Source organism: Pelmatolapia mariae, linkage group LG4 (assembly GCF_036321145.2).
Source record: "Pelmatolapia mariae isolate MD_Pm_ZW linkage group LG4, Pm_UMD_F_2, whole genome shotgun sequence".
Classification (NCBI taxonomy): Eukaryota; Metazoa; Chordata; class Actinopteri; order Cichliformes; family Cichlidae; genus Pelmatolapia; species Pelmatolapia mariae.
The window spans coordinates 35,964,306-35,986,159 of record NC_086230.1 but is presented as its reverse complement, the minus strand read 5'-3'; positions in this window follow the sequence as shown (position 1 = coordinate 35,986,159).

The following is a 21,854-nucleotide window of genomic DNA, read 5'->3' as shown; positions in this document are numbered from 1 at the left end:
GTACGTCCTCGACAAACACAAGGTCCAAGGTACGGCCTTTCAGATGTGTTGGTCCAGAAACATGTTTAACAAAGTTAAAGGAATCAGATACAGATCAAAGTTCAGCTGTTGAGTTTGATGTGGCATCATCAACATGTTAAAATCCCCAAGAATCAGAACCTTCTCAAAATAATAATAGAAGATAAAAAAAATCCAAGCAATCCGAGATTCTCCCAGGTGTGCAGTCGGCCTTGGCAAGTGATGAAGGTAATATATGGTGTGCTAAGAAAACAACCATTCAAACCACCACTACCCAGCATGCTTCTGATCATCACACAGGTCTGGCTACATCGTTTTATCCCGGATGCTACAGTGTAGCTACTGGGCCCCACAACTCACCGCCATGATTAAAATGAAGACTTGGGTTGGACTGTGTATCTATATTCACAACAACTGGTGCATAAATAGTAAGACCACAGACAATTTTCCATCAGAGGAAACACACTGGATCGAGTCCATTCCTACTTGAGGCACGCTCACCGCATAGTCCCCCTCCCACACCCGGGAACATCTGACCACCACTTCCTCATCCCAGCCTATACTCCCCTCAGAAGTAGAATCAACCTAATCAGATCAGACTCAAGAGCGTTGAAGCCTGCACAGAAAGATCAGTCACTTATTTGCAGGACTGTTTCGGTGCCACAGAATACCTAAGAATCCAGGACCTGCAGGACCACACAGACACTGAACTATCATACATCAAGTTCTGTATGGACAACATCACAGCTGCTAAACACATCTGTGTTTTATCCAAACCAGAAACCATGGATGATATGTGAAGTTCAGCCAGCAACTCTGCCTTCAGGGCAGAAGACAACGCATTCCTTGTGACTTTAATTTGCCATTAATTTGCAAACAGATCCACTGATGGTGCCATTTCCATCGCCCTCCATACCGCTATAAACCACTCAAAGCTCACAGGGACCCTAGTTAGACTGCTCTTCATAAACTACAGCTCTGTTTTCAACATTCTTACAAACCTTTGTTGGGCTCTGTTGTGAAAGACACAAGAGCCTGACAAAAGGAGGGCACCTTTGTTAAACACTAAAACACATGGGTATTGATGTGCCTTGAACTGCAAAACATTTGCTATTTACTCCGAAGGACTAGAGCGAGATTTGAATGAAAAAACCAAGCAGCCTTTAGCACAGTCATATAATCAAAAAAAGCTGCATCACAGATCCCTCTCAGATCACCGCTTCAGCTCGCTGCGTTGTGTAAGAAGCTACAGGAGCATAAAAAGCAGAACCAACACATTAAAGAATAGCTTCACTGGCCATCAGGCTACTCAACAATCACAAAGCAGTGACTAAACATCACTGATCCCTGTGCAATATCCCTCCTATAGTGCAAAGTGTAATAAGAATATACTAATAATGGATGGATATTTTATATCTACTCTACTGCTTACCTGTACCACTGTTAAAGCAGCTATCATTGGGATTACATAGAAAAGAAATTCTTATTACTCTTTTATTCAAGTAGTGTGATTGTTTGTTTGTCTGTATACACACAAGTTCAGCAGTTCTTCCACACTTTAACATTGTGTGTTTGGTAGGATTACAATAACAGAGCTTATGTTATTTTATAATATTTTTATGTTTATGTTGTTTGTTGCTGGTTTTTAGTTTGTTTTTTTGTCTGTTTGGGAGCTGACACAGCCTCTATGGAGATGGGTTTCTGGGGGGGTAACAGGAGGACAGAAGCTGCAGAGAGGCGTGTAAGACTGCAGCTCTGCTCCCAACTCTGGATAGTCATATTTTGGGAGGTGTTGAAAATTTGAAAATGTTTGTTTTCAGTATAAATAAAGCTGGTTTAATTATTTTTATATACACACTGTAAATGTGCTCATATGAGTTGGCACTCCTTTGAAGGTCGAAAGCTTCATTCGGCGTGACTGTCCACACTGATATATTGTAGGAATGACACAGAGTGCAAACACGCTGACACACAGATAATGGTTAGAATAAGTCTTTGGGTTAGAGAGTCCAAACAAGATATTCTGAACCAGAACTTAGAATCAGTACAAGAACAATGGATTATCAAGGCTAGGCGGGAGGTGTTTTCCTTTTCTGTCTCTTACAGAGGAGGGAGCAGATACCAGACGAGGTCGGACATGGACGGGGAGCGAGACAGCAGGACTGCCACATTCGTGCGGGAGCCAGAAAGCCATGATAATCTTTGTTTTTGTTTCACTATATAAAGTTGTAAAGCCCGTTTGAGGGTTATCCTTTTTGTGAACCAAATGCTGGATTTCACACAGATGTCCAGAGCTGTGTAAACTTGTAATTTCAACTGCCAACGCAAATTAAATCTTTTTAACTGACAGAACTTTCTCCTGAAATTCCTTCTGAAAATATTGAACACGACAGAGGTTTGATACATTTGTCCATATTTCTAGAAATGAGAGCTGCTCCATCCAAAGTGGGATGGATGCCGTCTCTCCTAACAAGACCAGGTTTCCTCCAGAAGGTTTGCCAATTATCTATGAAGCCCACATCGTTTCTGGGACACCACTCAGACAGCCAGCAATTTAAGGAGAACATGCGGCTAAACATGTCACTCCTGGTCTGATTGGGGAGGGGACCAGAGAAAACTGCAGAGTCCCACATTGTTTTGGCAAAGTTACACACCGATTCAATATTGATTTTTATATTTATTATTTATGTAGCGCCAGCTCACACACAGAAGACACGCAGAGCAAACTGCAGCCATCACCTCATTTCCAACAGTGCAGAGCCTGTGCTCCAAACACAGACACAGACTACATTTATTAAAAGAACCATTAATGCTGAAAGAGGCATAGGCCATGTTTCTAGGTTACAGTATGATATTAGCTGCTATGTAGAACTTTGTAATTAATTAAGTGCTACACAAAACACCACTGTCTGAAACAGGAAGTGGCACAATGAGATAAAGAAGTGAAAGCAGCAGTAATGAAAGCGCACACAGAAGCCTTTAAAGAGTCCTCTTTCTGCTCATGACGAAAGTGAAACCGCTCGACTGCTGATAAATTAACCCTTGGTGTGCGGGAATGACAAAACAGAAGGACAGAAGAAAATGGAAATGGACATTTAAAAAAATGTGGAAGCATTTCACAGAAAACCAAGTTAAATGAAAACTCTGCGACGCACAACAGCACTGCTGCTGTGCACGAGCATTTAAAAGGGCCGCACCCGGAGCTGTGACGTCAACTCTGAATGGGTCTAATATCCAAAAGTTGAATCTGTTCATCTGGACGTAGCGTTTTGTGGGAGAAACGTTTCGTCACTCATCCAAGTGACTTCTTCAGTCTCAGCTGACTGCAGGTTTCCCCAAACCTTATAAACAGTACATTTGCATAATGACTGAAACCAGCCCACTGAAGGAACAATGGGCTGGGAGGTCAGTTCATTAATCATAATTATGCAAATTCCCATGACCATTGATCAACAACCACTGACCAAAACCCACTGATCAAAGAACACTGATCAATGGCCATGAGTCCCATTCACAGAGAGTTGGGGAATGGCTGCAATCACAGCATTGTAAGATGGTGACAGATGGACCCTTAGGCCCCCTCCTCCATTCAGAGATGGTCTTTCCCTTTTCACGTAAATGGCCTCCTTGACTCCGCGCTCAAACCAGCGTTCCTCCCTGTCCAGGATGTGTACATCCTCATCATTGAAAGAGTGGGATGCAAGTGAAGAGAGATGTAACGTCGTACGAGACCATGGTTTCATCTGCCTCCATAATGACATCTCTCACCTTCTCAACAAAATCCAGGGTGTTCTGGATGTGGTGTTCAGAGCTGCCCACCAGCGGGTTGAGGATTGAAGCCAGAAACTTGGAGATGTTATAGGTGACCGAGTTGATCATGCAGACAATTGGTCTTAAAGTTGCACCCTGCTTATGTATTTTCGGTAAACCATACAGACTTGGTGTAGACTACCCTGGGTATAGCCTGTGGTATGAGGTCCAGTCAATAGCCTTGTCTTGTTCTAACTGTTTCAGACAGTCTATCAGCCTCTTCCTGTAACCACTTCCTGGGTCTCGTTTCAGGGGCTCATAAGTATTTTCATCACTGAGTAGTGACGAAATCTTCTCATGATAGTCTTTCTGGTTAAGTAATACTGTGCACCTACCCTTGTCCGGCAGACAAGAACACCCTGGATTTTGTTGAGAAGGTGAGAGATGTCATTATGGAGGCAGATGAAACCATGGTCTCGTACAACGTTACATCTCTCTTCACTTGCATCCCAGTCACGGAAGCGTTGGAGGTAGTCCGTAAGAGATTACAGGATGACACCAACCTCAGCAACAAGACCACTCTCAGCATCCACCAAGTGTGTCTGCTTTTGGAACTGTGTCTTCATTCCACCTACTTCACATACAAGGGTCAGTTCTACTGGCAGAAACATGGGTGTGCCATGGGCTCCCCAGTTTCACCCATCGTGGCCAATTTGTACATGGAAGAAGTGGAAAAGAGGGCTTTGCTATCCTACCCTGGAACACCACCAAGCCATTGGTTCAGATATGTGGATGACACCTGGGTGAAAATCAAATCTCAGGATATACTACATTTCACGGATCACATTAACTCGGTGGACCGACACATCAAATTCACCAGGGAGGATATGAAAAGTGGCAGGTTAGCCTTCTTAGACTGTGAGATTTCCATCAGTAATGGGGGACATCTAAAAGCTGACGTGTACCATAAACCTACACATACGGATCAGTATCTAAGGTCTGACTCTCATCATCCACTGGAGCACAAACTGGGTGTCATCAGGACGCTACAACACAGAGCGAACACCATCCCCACTGACACAGCGGCCAGGGAGGCAGAAGAACATCAAGAAGGCCCTGTGTAAATGTGGTTATCCCAGCTGGACTTTTGTCAAAGCTGGAAAGACACCTGTTACGACCCGGCTCATAGCCGCAACATAAAAGAAGATGAATACCAGTTTGTGGGATGAGAAGAGGCTTTATCTTAAAATGGACAACCAGGTTGGCTAAAAATGGCTGGTGCCACTAAGGCAAACACAACAAAAGAGATGGACAAAATGGTGAACGGAGAACTAAACTATACTGGGAAAACTAAACTACTGACCCTGAACAGAAACACAAACCTGAACACGAATAACAGCGAGCAGAAAACAGATGACGGTTGGGCAGCAGGGAAACACACGGATGAGACACGGTGGATACACAGACGGACCAGCCAAACTACAAAGACAGAGGACGCGACTTAAATACACACAGGGAAACACAGGGAGATTACACACAGGTGGGGAACACAGCTGGGAATAATCAACAAGACGAGACAGAGGTAAAACTGAACACACTCACATGAGACGCAGACCTTCACAATAAAACAGGAAACGAGAACAAATCCTTAAACATAACATAAAACAAAACACTGACAACATTAAATCGTAACATTTCCCCCCACCCAAAAATCAAACATTTAACCCCAAATGAAAATGTTTGATTCATGACCTAGAAAGCCATGAATGCTGTAGTCCTGGAGGACCAGTGCACAAGGCACTGGCCGCTATTCTGCAGGCAGACGGAATGCTGAAGCGGTCCTCCGGACCCTCCAGCGAAGACGGACGAAGGCTGGACAGGCCCCTCGGACCCTCCAGCGAAGACGACTGTTGGCTGGACAGGCCCCTTGGACCCCTCCAGCGGAGACGGACGAAGGCTGGACAGGCCCCTCGGACCCTCCAGCGAAGACGAATGTTGGCTGGACAGGCCCCTTGGACCCCTCCAGCGGAGACGGACGAAGGCGGGACAGGCCCCTCGGACCCTCCAGCGAAGACGAATGGTGGCCGGACAGGCCCCTTGGACCCCTCCAGCGGAGACGGACGAAGGCTGGACAGGCCCCACGGACCCTCCAGCTAAGACGAATGTTGGACAGCAGGGAAACACACGGATGAGACACGGTGGATACACAGACGGACCAGCCAAACTACAAAGACAGAGGACGCGACTTAAATACACACAGGGAAACACAGGGAGATTACACACAGGTGGGGAACACAGCTGGGAATAATCAACAAGACGAGACAGAGGTAAAACTGAACACACTCACATGAGACGCAGACCTTCACAATAAAACAGGAAACGAGAACAAATCCTTAAACATAACATAAAACAAAACACTGACAACATTAAATCGTAACACACCTAAAGAAAGCTCCAGCCGATCCAGGAGAGAAGGACAACCACTGCCCAAGCGAAAACCTGTAGTGATCCCATATGTGTCAGGAGTATCGGAGCAGTTGAGACACATTTTTTCTAAACATCGGGTCTCTGTGGCTTTTAAACCCCAAAATACGCTGCGCCAAAAACTGGTCCACCCCAAGGATCGGGTCCCCCGACACAAACAGAGTAACATAGTGTACGCTGTTAAGTGCCAGGAGGATTGCCAGGATTTATACATCGGGGAAACCAAACAACCTCTGGCGAAGCGGATGGCACAACACAGAAGAGCTACCTCGTCAGGCCAGGACTCTGCAGTCTATTTACACCTACAGGCCAGTGGACACTCTTTCAATGATGAGGATGTACACATCCTGGACAGGGAGGAACGCTGGTTTGAGGGCGGAGTCAAGGAGGCCATTTACGTGAAAAGGGAAAGACCATCTCTGAATCGAGGAGGGGGTCTAAGAGTACATCTTTCGCCATCTTACAATGCTGTGATTGCAGCCATTCCCCAACTCTCTGTGAATGGGACTCATGGCCATTGATCAGTGTTCTTTGATCAGTGGGTTTTGGTCAGTGATTGTTGATCAATGGTCATGGGAATTTGCATAATTATGATTAAGGAACTGACCTCCCAGCCCATTGCTCCTTCAGTGGGCTGGTTTCAGTCATTATGCAAATGTACTGTTTATAAGGTTTGGGGAATCCTGCAGTCAGCTGACACTGAAGAAGTCACTTGGATGAATAACGAAACGTTTCTCCCACAAAACGCTACGTCCAGATGAACAGATTCAACTTTTGGAGATTTACTTACCTGGATGATTGAGAATGCATCAAGACGAATGGGTCTAATAGGTGAGGGGGTGGGAGGTGTGGGGAATACACCCCAGTGATGTTTTTATGGTTTATTTTTAATGATAGACAATAAATATTAGAATATGGTAAGAATTCATATCTGTGAAGATGTTGCTCAAAGAACTGACAGTTACATTGCGCTTGCTTTAAAATTACTTTCAAAACTTTCCTCAGTGTGCAAGAGGACGGCTTGGTGCTACTTGCTGCAGGAGAGGCCGGATCTTTGGGTGGTTAGAGGTCAGTCATGTGTTGTCATCAAGGTCTAAAATATATTTTGAGAGAGTATACTCTGCACTCGAATCAAATGTATTCATATTTATTATTCTTTTAAACCTCATTGTTAGCATTTTGAAAAAGTGTTTCCATTTCATTGCAGTCGTCCTGATGCTTGTTTTAAACAGTTATCATTACCGCGGTATTACATTCCTGCTTATCACACAGGAACCACCACAGGTGTGTTTTGGTAGTCATCACTATTATGTAAGCAGTGTTGGGAAGGTTACTTTTAAAATGTATTCCACTACAGATTACAGATTACATGTCCCAAAATGTATTTTGTAACGTATTCCGTTACACTACTCCATGACAGTAACGTTTTCTAAATACTTTGGATTACTTAATATATTATCATGCCTTTTACAACTACATGAATGTCCTATTGCTGTGTGATTTATTACTGTTACTGAAGGTTACTCTCCATACCAATACCAACTAGATGTTTAAATCTTAATATAAATGAGTAACAGTAGGTGGACATTAGGTAAGGCTGCACTTTTTGCAGCGATCTCGTATAGAAAACTATTCCGCGCGTATATAAAACAGGTCCGCGGCTCCGAACCGTAGTAAAGGGACCTCTGGCTAATACGTCGGGTTCGTGTCGGGCTCGTAGCTGAAAACTAGCTTTACTTTGTTGTCTGGGTCAACTTTGCTAGTGAGAGACAGAGAGAGGCGTTGAAAGGCTGCTCCAACGGAACTTATTGTTTCGGAGGAAAACACGAACACGGTGTACAGTCGAGTCTTAATAGCTTACTTACAACTGGGCTCGTCAGGCACTCTTCTTGGCTGCAGTGGTTATTATTATATTTACATGCTTCCAGCTCCCGTTTCTGCTCGGTGACAGCTCGGACTTTTCCTTTCTCTCCCTCCCTCGCTCACAGACACATAACGGGTATGGCAGTCCATTCTCCCTGCAGCACGGACTACACTGCCCATGAGGCTACATGCTTTAGGGCTGTGCCTGTAACACTCTGCTATTGCCTTCATATTAAATCATTTTTGTGAATAATTTTTTAAAATATTTCTTCACGTCATTTTGCAGGCTGCAAGTAGAGGTGACATGGGCCGTGAGATTGAGACACAGACATTTGAGCCTCTTATTGCGTGTTTTGTTTGAGTTTCCACAGGCGTGGAATTACCAAAATAGAGAGAGCATAGCTGAACATATGAAACAGGAAAAGACCGCCATGTAATCCATTTATTTCAACAAAGTAACTGTATTCTAAATACCACCTTTTAAAACGGTAACTGTAACGGAATATTGTTACTCATATTTTGTATTTTAAATACTTACTTGCATGTATTCTGTTACTCCCCAACACTGTTTGCTGATGACACCACGGGAGTTGGACTCATCTCAAAGGGAGACTAGGCAGCTTATAGAGAGGAAGTCCTTAAGTTGGCAGCCTGGTGTTCAGAAAACAACCTGGCACTGAACACTAAGAAAACCATAGAGGTCATTGTGATTGTTAAGAGTATTAACAATACGTGCTTTCCCGTCAGTCTCTAATAACACCAGGAAAAACTCACTAGATTTGTCGCTCGTTGCTTTTTGGAAAGAAAAATCACTGGAAAGATATAAGAAGTTGCGACATCGATAAAGTCACTATGTTAGAAAGACTGACCAAGCTGCGCAGGTAGAGTAGCTAGCGTGACGTATTTTTCATTCCCGTTATATGAGCAGATCAGGAAAGATGAAAAGATGAATTAACAGCAGTTATAACCTAATATCCCGTCCATAACGGAGATAGCTTCACTAATAGACCACTATCTTAAATGGAATTCCAGCATAGAGGCTGACCATGTCCAGTGCACTGAGGTTTCTAGAGAAGTTGTCTCTTAACAGACATGGCATACTCGAATATTACAGCTTCCCGGTTTATATTGAATGCAGTTTAAGATACCAAATTATTTTCTTAATGAACAATACGAATTAAAGACTTACAATTGTAAACTCACCTTGACTTCACTCTCTTCTCGAAATTGCATTTATAACTTGTGCTCTTTGCCACAGAATGTCGTTAGAGCCAATGGCAGCGTAGGAAACATAGGGAGAGTGTAAAGGAAAAGATTGATTGGTTGTTTCGTTGTCAAGCACCAGCCCCAAGAAAATGCTCGGATTGCACAGAAAATAAATAAATAAATATAGATCACAGAAGTAGAAGAATTAAATCGTTTGTGATCAACATACAGCTCAACTGTAAACTGCAGTAGCAAAGCAAACATTGGTCACAAGGCATGGGGACAGGAAAGAAAAAACACAAAGTTACAACCAGTTATTGTCTCTTCCGGGAGATAATTTTGGATGAGAAGATTTTCCAAGTTTGACAGTCGTGGGTCGAGCTTTATTTAATTTTGCTGTGGTATGTTCAAGATTAATGATATGGATAAGACATCGTATCCAGAATGATTCCATACAAATGTCAGGACTGAACCATTGCTTTGTAATTGTCTTCTTTGCAGATGTGAACTTTTATAATAATTTTTTAAAGAGGAAGGGTATGTTGTTTAGACAAAGATGTAATATATTTATTATCTGCTGTCTCATTTTTAAATTACATTTATCAGTTGAAAGGTAAACACCATCCACTGTAATCTTTTCAGTTCAAACACTGAAATATTACCTATCCTGTTTTTCACATTTGTAGTCTTGAATAGGGATATTTTAGTTACTTTTATTTAGATCAAAGTATTTCTACATCAAAATCTGTTAGGTGTACAATAATGAATATAAACGTCTTTTTATGGGAACATATGATCTTTTGGAGTCAGGTTCAGAACTTTTTACTCTTTTATTTACTTATTACTTATAAATATTTCTTATGAATTAGTCTGAGTTTCTCAGTGAAGATTCCTTTACAGTAAACACTGTGAGTTATAAGAAAAAGTCAATCTTAAATCTTACATTAGACTTTTTTATCACAAAATCACATCTACACAGATGTTTCATCCCCAGGAGTCGAAATATGTGAAATATCAATAATCAAATGCATGCCTTGAGTTTCTATTGGATTATTAATGTTTGCACTTATCAGCAAACTGACATGATGACAGTCTTTTGAAACCATTTTAATGTATTTCATGTGAAGTGAATTAGTCATATGGAGGCTAAACCAACACACCTTTTTTTTAACAACAAATTGAAATTCCTGGAAACTGAGGACAAAATCTTATTGAATCTAATCCGAACTCACAGGATGTGAGGATTTGAGACATCCAGTACAACTTGATGATGCTAGGAAACACTTCCATGCCTGTTAGGCGACAGATCTGGGCCACATGACCCAAACCACAATCGAGCCAGATGTGGCATGTCATCACATAGACAGTGCCTATACCAGGCCTGGCCCACATCTGGATGGCATACATCTTATCATGCCAGAAGTCAGCCAGCAGTGCCAGCTTGATATCAGATCCGGGCCAGACCTGCTTGCTATGTGGGCCGGTGCATTTTCTATTATTTGGATTATTTGGATTGCAGATTTAAATGAATGGGGACATTCACACTCAGGACCAGATCAATCTCTGCCAGGGATTGATTTACAACGTTTGTCCTCAACATCTGTTACTTCAGCTTAATGTGCTCTGACACCTTCTTCCCAGTGAGCTGTACTATCTTATCTGTTTGACCTACTTTAGCCTATCTTATCTGTTTGTCGCTGCAGCCAGCTCGGCTCTTTTTCCTCCACATCGTCCAAGATGTTTTGAGCTGGTCGGCACTATTCTGGATTCTCCTGACGTTTATCTACCATCCTATGGCTGGACTGCTTTGCTATACGGCCGCTGAGCTCTTGCGCCTTCCCGTCGCTGGACGGAGCTCCACTACCACCCAGACATCCAGCATCCCCAGAGGTTGGAAAGCATCGTGGATTTTCCACAACTCCAATTGAATTAAATGTTTTGGTCTGCTACTAGCCGCCCTCGCAGGAACCCTGATCGGGCTTTCAACCACTGGTCTCTAGTCCACCTGCCCAGGGCACCGCCCGAGATTAGCAAAAGCGAAAATACTCCAGTCAGCTTTGGCCTTCTAAACATCTGTTCACTGACAAATAAGTGACCTCTCATCCAAGACTGATCTGACTGTAAGTTTGACTCTTTCTGTTTAACCGAAACCTGGCAACAACCTGATGACTTTTCTCAAACTGAATGACTCTACTCCTCCAGGGTTTGTTTACTTTTCGAAACATTGCTGCTCAGGTTGTGGGGGTGGTCTCGTCATCATTTTTTGCTAGCATTGAAAATTTTGCCAGTGAATGTTGATACATTTAGTTCTCTAGAGTGCCTTACATGTGAGCTGACTGGACCTATTCCCACCATCATAGCTACTGTATACCGCCCCCCCAAACCTAACTCTGTCTTCCTCAGTGATTTTGCTAACCTGCTAACCCATCTTTCATCTCTCTCCCCAAATGTTATCTTGATGGGAGATTTCAATACAGTACAATACGATTTTATTTATAGAGCACATTTAAAAACCAACGGTATACTAAAGTGCTTCACATAAAAGACAGAAAATAAAACATAAATTTTGTAAGACCATAACAAAGTACCAAATATGCTAACAGGTCAGTGTCACCAATACACAAGAATAGCATAAAATGCATTTCAAGTAAAACATGTTAAAAGCACAAAGCCACAAAAGATATGCATAAAAGGGGAAATAGAGTAAGTCTAGGAATCAGATACAGGTATTAACAAGCAGGAAAGGTAAGGTTAAATAAATAGGTTTTTAACCGTGATTTAAATGATTGGATAGAATCGTATGTGCGGATAGCAATAGGAAGCTTATTCCATAAATCTGGTGCAGCCAAGGCAAACGCACGGTCTCCTCTAGACTTCAGCCGAGATCTTGTCTGCACAAGGAGTAACTGGGTAGGTGATCGTAGTGCTCTAGTGGGAATGTACGATCTAAGGAGTTTGATAAGGTAACTCGGCACTGTGTTGTTGATCATTTTAAAAGTAAGCATCAATATTTTAAATTGGATGCGGTGTTTAATGGGTAGCCAGTGCAGGTCAGCTAGAAGAAGGGTAATAGAGGCAAACCTCCCAGTTCCGGTCAGAAGGCATGCCGCCGCATTTTGAACAGTTTCCAGTCTATGAAGAAGGGCAGAGTGAAGACCGAAATAAAGGGAGTTGCAGTAATCCAGCCTAGAGGTCACAAAGGCGTCAATAAGCTTTTCCAGGTCCTTAAGCGGAACATAATGCCTAGCCTTGGAAATGAGACGCAGTTGGTAGAAACTAGATCGAACTACAGCGCACACCTGTTTATCAAATTTAAAAGAGCTATGCAGCAACACGCCCAAATTGCTAACATTGTCAGAGAGGGAACTGGCAAGGGAACCAAAGGCATCATGAAGATGGCTGCGAGGAATATTGCTGTCAAACACCACAATTTCAGTTTTCCTGTCATTTAAGATAAGAGAGTTTCATGCACTCTTGAAAGCACTGGAGAGACAGAGCAGGATCATCAGCTAGCTCAAAGTAGATCTGTATATCATCAGCATAACAGTGAAAAGCGATATTGTATTTCTCAAAGACTGCACCTAGAGGGAGCATATACAGTGAGAATAGAATAGGGCCCAGCACAGATCCTTGAGGCACGCCACAGCAGACAGGTGCAGCGGAGGAAGAGCAGGTGCCCAGGTCGACCGAGAAGGACCTATTGGAGAGGTATGATTTAAACCAACCAAGGGCGACACCTCTAATGCCTGCAGTATGCTCAAGCCTCGTTAGTAGGATCTTGGTATCTACCATGTCGAAGGCCGAGGATAAATCCAATAGAACTCGGACCTCAGAGCGTCCAGTATCAGATAAGAAGAAGATTATTAAGGACTTTAAGCAACGCTGTGTCAGTGCTATGACGTGGTTTAAAGTCAGACTGGAATGTATCAATAATGCCATTTGCATCCAAATATGCCTGGAGTTGTGAAAGAACTATCCTCTCAAGGATTTTAGACAGGAACGGGAGCTTAGAGCTCAGCCTGTAATTCACATAATGATTATAATCAAGGTTTTTCTAAGAACAGGCTGGACTACGGCATGTTTAAAAGCTGACGGGACGCAGCCAGAGAGTAAAGAAGAATTCAATAAAGAGAAAATACTGGTCCAATTACATCGAAGCAGTCCTTGACTATGCGAGATGGGAGGATATCATATATAGGATTAGTGTTATTCAGTTGCTCAACTAATCGCTTGAGAGTAAGGAGTGACACAGACTCAAACTGATGGAAGGTTGATGAACAACCAGGAGCAGAAACAGGGCTCGACACTAAAGGAAGCGAGGAAGAGAAGAAACTTTATCTAAGAAGTGATTTAAAAATTGTTCACAAAGAGCCGGAGAGCACACCAGCGACATATCAGGACGGGGATTGACCACCGAATTAAAAATTTTAAATAGCGTTCGGGGGTTGTGACCATGAGCCAGGATCATTTTTGATAAGAAAGCCGCTTTGGCCATTTTAGCAGCAGTTTGAAATTTCGAGCGGCTGGCACGTAGGATTTCACTGGATACCTGGAGTTTATCTTTTTTCCACCTCTTCTCATCACGACGGCAGACACGTCGTAAAGCGCACGTAGAGTCGTTTAACCAGCGTTGGGAAAAGGTTGTAGGGCGCTTCATTTTAATAGGTGCAACAGTGTCAAGGATAGAGGAGCATATGGATAACAAGGTGTTTGCAAAGTCATCAACCATATGAGAGGCAGAACAACCAAAAGTACTGGATGCAAAATTCAGTAAAGACACAAAAACATTTGCCACAGTTTCAGCATTAACTATATGTAAAGGGCGAAGGAGGAACTCAGGGTGCAGTTCAGTATTATCTAAGTCAACATCAGAGATGACCGGGGAGTGGTCGGAGATCCCAACATTGTTTATATCCTTGATGCGAATGTCCAAGCCATAGGAAAGGACCGAGTCCAGGGTGTGGCCTTTAGCGTGGGTAGGTTCATTTACCCACTGAACAAGGTTAAAAGAGTCAGTTGATGCAAGAAACTCTTTAACTAACGGGTCGTCCTTACAGCAGACATGTATATTAAAATTACCAGTAATAAAAACACAGCCATATTTAAAAAGAACAGCATTCATATGGATAATAATGACTTTCTGCTCACCAGAGACTTTTCCTCCTGTTTCGAGGGTTTTGAATTCAAACGATTTATCGACTTTCCCACACAGTCCAAAGGACACACCTTAAACCTGATCTGCTGTTCTGGACTTACTCCCTCGAATCTTTCTGCTGCTGAAATTCCCATAACTGACCACTTCCTCCTTTCATTTAACCTCACACTTTTACCAAGCCAACCCATCTCATCTCGTTTATCAAGAACCCTGATTTACCTCTGACCTCCGAGCACTGAAGGGCAAAGCTCGGCAGCTAGAGCATAGATATAAAAAAAATCTGGTTTAACTGTTTATGCAAAAATCTATAAATATCATGTACTCCAGTACAAAGATTCCATCAACCAGGCAAAACAAAGCTTCTACTCAGGTATTATCAGTTCTTATGAGAGTAACACTAGGATCCTGTTTTCGGTTCTCAACAAACTAATTCAACCCCCCAATGCTTTACCACCACACTTCTATTCTTCTGAGACCTGTAACTCCTTGATGCTGTTCTTCACTACAAAAATTAATTACATTCACCAGCAACTCACTTCGAATGTTGTGTCTACCCCCTCTCCAGAACCTTTTCTCTATTTGGAGCCCTTTTCCACCTTTCATCTTCCTGATATATCTCATATTTCTGAGTTCATATGCAAATCAAAGCCCGCCATATGTCATCTTGTTCCTATGCCTAGAGGGCTTGTGAAATTTTGCCTCTCTTCCTTACTCCCACTCATCTCTGCTATCATTCACTCTTCACTCACCACTAGTATCGTTCCCTCCTTATTCAAGATTGCTTCAGTCACTCCTATACAGAAAAATTCCTTCCTTCGACCCTAACAACTTTAACAACCTCTGTCCGATTTCTAATCTACCCTTCATCTCTAAAATACTCGAAAAATTAGTTGCAGCTCAACTTCATTCACACCTGGTTAATAATAACATCTACGATCTGGTTTTCGCTCGTGTCACAGTACAGAAACTGCTTTACTTAAAGTCACTAACGATCTTCTAATCGGAGCTGACTCTGGTCTTCTCAGCATTCTCGTCCTTTTGGATCTGAGCTCAGCCTTTGACACCATCTCTCACTCTGTCCTAAGCAGACTCTCCTCTCTCAGCATCTCTGACACACCCCTCGCCTGGTTTCAATCATATCTCCTTGACCGCTCCCAGTTTATTCAACTGAAATCAATCCACTTTCGTCTTTTCCCGGTCACCTCTGGTGTACCCCAAGGTTCAGTCTTAGGCCCTCTTCTCTTCATAATTTCTCCCTATTGGTTCCATTTTCCATAAATTTGATCTTCACTTTCACTGTTTTCCTGATGACACAGTTATATCTCTCCTGTAGACCTGATTCCTCCCTCCCACCTTCTTCCCTTACAGAATGTCTATCTGAATTAAAACCCTGGTTCAGCTCTAATTTTCTTATGCTCAATGAGGATAAAACTGAAATCCTCCTTATTGGCACTAAATCCAAAATATTGAAGTCAAATCATTTCTCTTACACTATTGATTACTGCGCAGTTTTCCCTTCACCTCAGGTTAAGAGCCTTGGTGTCATCCTAGACAGTTCAGTATCCTTTAAATATCACATGAGTGATCTCACCCGTTCTGCCTATTTCCATCTACGCAACATTAACAGAGTACGTCCTTCTCTTGCCACCCAGTCTACGTCCATTCTTGTCCAGTCTCATTACCTTGCCTTGATTACTGTAATTCTCTCTTGCATGGTCTCCCCCATAAGTCCCTCCATAAGCTTCAACTGGTTCAAAACTCTGCTGCTCGCATTATCACCAGAACCCCTCCTACCAGCACATCACTCCTGTTCTTCAGGAACTTCGTCTACTCACCTTCAAGGCCATTCATAACCTTGCTCCTCCTTACCTTTCTGACCTGTTAAGCACTATCTCTTCTGCCCGCTAACTTCGAACGTATTCTTCTATCCAGCTTGCTGTGCCTCCCTTCCGCCTCAGCACCATGGGAAGCAGAGCTTTCAGCTGCTCTGCTCCCAGGCTGTGGAACTCTCTACCCCCACATATAAGAAACACTGGTTCTCTCCCCCAGTTTAAATCTCAACTCAAAACCCATCTGTTCAAATCAGCATATTCACTGTGAACCTATTGTTTGTTTATTTTATCTTGTGCTTTTGTTTTTATTGTTCTTCATTTTGTCATTGTTCTATTATTATTTTTATTCTATTGTTAATGCTATTGGGTGTCCTGATAGGCGCTTTCAAATAATTTATTATTATTATTATTATTATCTTTCCAAAAATGAAAGCACTACACTTTATTGTTTGATCATTTTTCCATTTCTTTATTTTTGACACCATCAGACATACAATTAACTACAACAATTAGCAAAACACAACTGTTATCATAGGATTCCCTGATTATTTCACTGAACTGGCATCAAATGAGCATTTCTGGGGAAACAACATCCCACCTACAATACAGGATTTTTTTTAATAGTACCAGGTCATACAACACTGAGAGAAGATTCAAACAGGAGAGCGGAGAAGCTGCAGCTCCACGTGTTTTTGTGCACCAAAAGAAGGAAAAGATGAAGGACACAGGCACCACTGAAAGAGAGAACTTTTAAAATAATAAACTTTAGTTTCACCAACCACATTGAAAAAGAAAGATTTGTTTTCATACATGAGGCTGGACTGTATAATATGAAACCTCCAGTTTCATAGTTAACCTGTGGGATGGGCTTGAGCCTTAGACAGCTTTTAAACTCACGATGGCTTCAGCTAAGACAACGACCAAGTGAGTCATACAGCTCGACATGAATAAAAGTGCTGGTGGTTTGATCCACTTTCTGCTTCACTATACTGCAGTGTTTACAGACAGGGTTCACTTTGGCATTTGGAACCACACTCCATAAGAACATATTTGGTTTCATGCTGTTTTACATCACTGATCCCTTTAAAGTTCAGCAAATATTAAACAACCTGATGTTCTTTCACACAGAGGCTCATGTTGGATATATTGTTTGTACAGTACAGTGCTGTTCCAATGCATTGTTCAGTGAATTAGCTGTTCTGACAACATCTGAATGTGACATCTAAAGAAACTGAGCTGCCTTATTGTAGCACGACGTCAAGAGTTTCATGTCATATTGTGAGTATGTGGAGTTGCTGATATGACTATCAGTGCAAACTGACAAAAATATAGGAAAAGCTGTGTACTTAAAACACACACACACACACACACACACACACACACACACACACACACACACACACACACACACTGTACATTATCCTAATGAACTATTTCATATTGGATTTCAGTAAACACTGCACGGGTGACTTCGTCACATTCATGTCGCCCACCTTGTGCCAACACTTTTCCAAGGTCTCCTGTGTGCTGCTTCATGAATAGCTGATATTATTCAAGATGACGCCTGTGTGTTTGGCATGCCGTCAACCGCTCTTTTTTATCTGTTTGATTTTATTGTTTTTAGCTAATGTTGTGCAACATGTCAGTTCAATACTGTCGTATGATCGCCAGACTTTATTGGAAATCGGCTCATCCACCAAAGTTTCAGTTTGGTTTGGTAAAGATAGCCAGGGTTTTCTGCCTCCCTACCTGGAAGCAGTACCATTGCGCTGGCATCCCCTACCACTGCCACCAGATATGCGGAAGCGACGCAGGAGACGGGGTACCCGTGGAGGTCGCCTCGTTAAGCTGAGAATCCGGATTTCTTACCTTCCTCACGATCTACGCTCCGTTCGTCAATCTTTTCCACGACTCCTGGTACCATCGCGTGCCCTGGATCCTGTGGATTCCTGGTTGGTTCCCATTGTCGGCTCTATCGGGAGCAGCCCTGTCAAATCATTCCCTCTTTGGCATCTGCGTTGGAGGGGAATGGATCGATCAAACCTTCGATCGGTGGATCTGGTTGTCACTGCCGCGGAGGTCTCCGAACCAGCTCCCCTCAGGTTGGGTTTAATAAATGCCAGATCGGTGGCGAATAAGACCTTCATCCTGAAGGATTTCTGTTCTTCCCATGCATTGGATTTCCTCTGTTTGACTGAGACTTGGAGTTCACCTGGTGAGTTAAGCGCCTTTTCTGAACTGCTGCCCGCTGGCTGTGCTTATCTTAGCGCTCCGAGAGCTTCTGGTCGTGGCGGGGGGTTAGCTGTTGTTTTTAAATCACACTTTGAGTTTAAGCAACTGTCCTCATGGACACGCCACACCAGCTTTAAACTTTGCCTGTGTGAACTGGGCCACTCGCCTTCATTGCTGTGTGCAATAGTTTATCGGCCTCCTAAATATAACAAGGAGTTTTTATCTGAGTTTTCGGAGTTTCTCGCTGACTGTGCATCCCGGTATGACCAGGTCCTGCTACTCGGTGATTTTAATATACACATATGTTGCCCAGGGAAGCCCCTGGCTAAGAACTTCATGGACCTGGTGAACTCTTTTAATCTTGTTCAATCTGTTAAAGGTGCCACTCAAGAACGTGGTCACACATTGGATTTGGTGTTATCATATGGGTTATCTGTCTGTAACTTACATGTGGAGGATGCTGTGTTCTCTGATCATATGCCCATTTTATTTGACGTTGTTGCTCTTAGTCCTGTTGTTAAACGGGCTGCACCTACGCAATGCTATCATGCCTTCGGCTCAGATACTGCTGAAGATTTTTCAACACTATTTGAACAACTTGTGTCCAGTCCCTCTGAGTCGTCCTCCGTAGATGGATTACTATCTCATCTGGACTCTGTTTGTAAATTTGCCCTTGATGTTGTTGCACCTCTAAGACTCAGGCAGTGTAAACCCAAGGCCAGCCCTTGGCTAACCGATCCTATTTTTCACAACTTATTGCTGTTAATTCACATAACCCTTGTGTTTTGTATAATACCATTAATTCTGTACTGAACGCAGAGGATCATGTTCTTCTGCAATCTTCTGAGGTTATGTGTAATAGGTTTCTTAATTTCTTTGTGGATAAGGTTTCTAGTTTGAGACCCTCCACTGTATCTTCTGTTGACCCGGCTGTGCATGTTCCCTGTTTAAATTTGCTTATTGCTTTCCAACCAATTGTTCTACCTGAACTAGAGAAGCTTGTGTTAACTGCTAATCCATGTGGTTCTCCGAATGATGTCGTTCATCCCCGTTTTCTGAAAGAGGTGTTTCCTACTGTTGGACCACATATTCTGAACATAATCAATACCAGCCTCTTGTCAGGTCAAGTACCAAGTGACTTTAAGCATGCCGTTATTCACCCCTTACTTAAGAAGCCAGGCTCAGATATTTCAGTAATGTCAAATTTTAGACCCATCTCTAAACCTCCTTTTCTGAGTAAGATCTTGGAAAAGGTTGTTCACACTCAGCTGATGGATTATCTAAACAACGTTCAAATGCTTGAAGTTTTTCAGTCCAGCTTTAGGCCGTTTCATAGCACAGAGACAGCTCTCATAAAGGTTATGAATGATATTCTGGTAGCGACAGACTGTGGTAAACACGTAGTGCTTATACTACTAGATATGACTGCTGCATTTGACACAGTGGATCACGACCTGCTGATCTCTCGATTACAGCATTGTGTGGGCATTTCTGGCTTGGCACTCCTGTGGATAAAATCATATCTCTCAAACAGGAGCTTCTGTGTTAAGTTGGGCTCATCATCGTCCTCTGTGGCCCCTCTGCCATGGGGTGTACCACAGGGATCTATTCTTGGGCCATTACTGTTTTCATTGTATCTCCTGCCACTGGGTGCGATCTTTCGTAAACACAATGTTTCATTTCATCTATATGCTGATGATTGCCAGCTCTATTTTCCTTTCAGTCATTCTGATAGCTCCCCAATTAGACTCCTGCTTGATTGCCTCAGCGATGTTAAGTCATGGATGGCTCAAAATTTTTTAAATTTTAATGAACGTAAAACAGAAGCAATTGTGTTTGGCCCGAATCGTTCCTCTGATATCCCTGATGTTGACCTTGCTGCTCTGACCCCTCACCTGAAGAGCTCGATTACCAATCTTGGGTTAAAAATCGACTCTGCACTTACCTTTGATGGCCACGTGAATGGGGTGGTGAAATCGTCATTCTATCACCTCAGGCGTCTGTCGAAGGTTAAACCTTTTCTTTCAAGGCGTGACTTGGAGACTGTTATCCACGCTTTTATAACTATTATAACTAACTCCCTTTTAATAGGGGTTGGACTGGGCACTGTTACGGGTCCGAAATTGAGGACGAGAGTAAAACAATGATAGTCCAGAAGAGGTCGATCAAACAATTGATTTTAATGAATACACGCAGCGTGGGGAGACGTACACTGGAAACCATCAGTCGTAAATCCCCACCCAAAAATACACTTCAGATTGTTTTTATATTGTCAGGGTATTATAACGCCCCCTCTTGCGTTTACAAGCACATAATTTGCATCTTAAGAACATTCTTTGCCCCTTGTACAGACAATGATCTATTCTAAGAAATAACTGCAGACACAGAAGTTCCCCTTTCTGGCATCCTCTTTCAAATATGGTGATGATCTCAGGCCTTTGAGGTCCCCATGGACTGGACAACTTCTTCTGTCACCTGTTGGCAAGCAAGCTCTAGTGCAGCAGGTTGCTGAATACATTCAGGCCTTTGCTCAAGCCTGCTTCTTGATTATATGTATTATCACAAATGCTTGTTATGTGGTTTAATGCAATGTTAATTAATACAATGATAATGCCAATAATAAGTATAAGTAGCAGTAAAATATTCCTTATTCCACACTCCCTCTTTTGACCCTGTTCACAAACAGGGTCACCACACTCCGTTGAGTCACTCTTCAACCCACTCTGTCACCTCTGGATCCATTAATGGCATCATGGGCCCCGAAACCACCATTCCCAGGTCCACTGCCTTCGCTCTGACCCTCTCTAGCCATCCCCTGACTCAGCAAATCAGACAATAACCTCATGTCATCTAGGTGGTCCAATAATAAAATGCCAGCTCCCACTTGAAAACACTTCATGCTTAAGTGGTCTCTGCTCCTTTCCTGGGTCCCTCACTAATGGAAATCTAATGGAATGGACCCTCGTCATCAATCACTAAGTAAACTGAATTGGCGCAGGTCTCAAATAAGAAGCAGAAGACACTTGGGCCTTCGCTCAGGCCTGCTACTAGATTTATGTGTATTGTAAGCATGCATGCAATTAACCTGCTATGTTCTCATCTTCCCTCAACATGTATCACCTGGACACTCTCACCAGTGAAGCTTAAAACCCTCTTGGATAGAACATCAACTCTAAACAAGCACAGATATGCAATGTGTATAAAATGAACTAAACCTGTGAATAGAACGAATGTGATGACAAACATATTAAATGCAATATGAACCCTGTAAACAATATTACTAATAAACAATGCTGTAAAACATGTTCTTAATG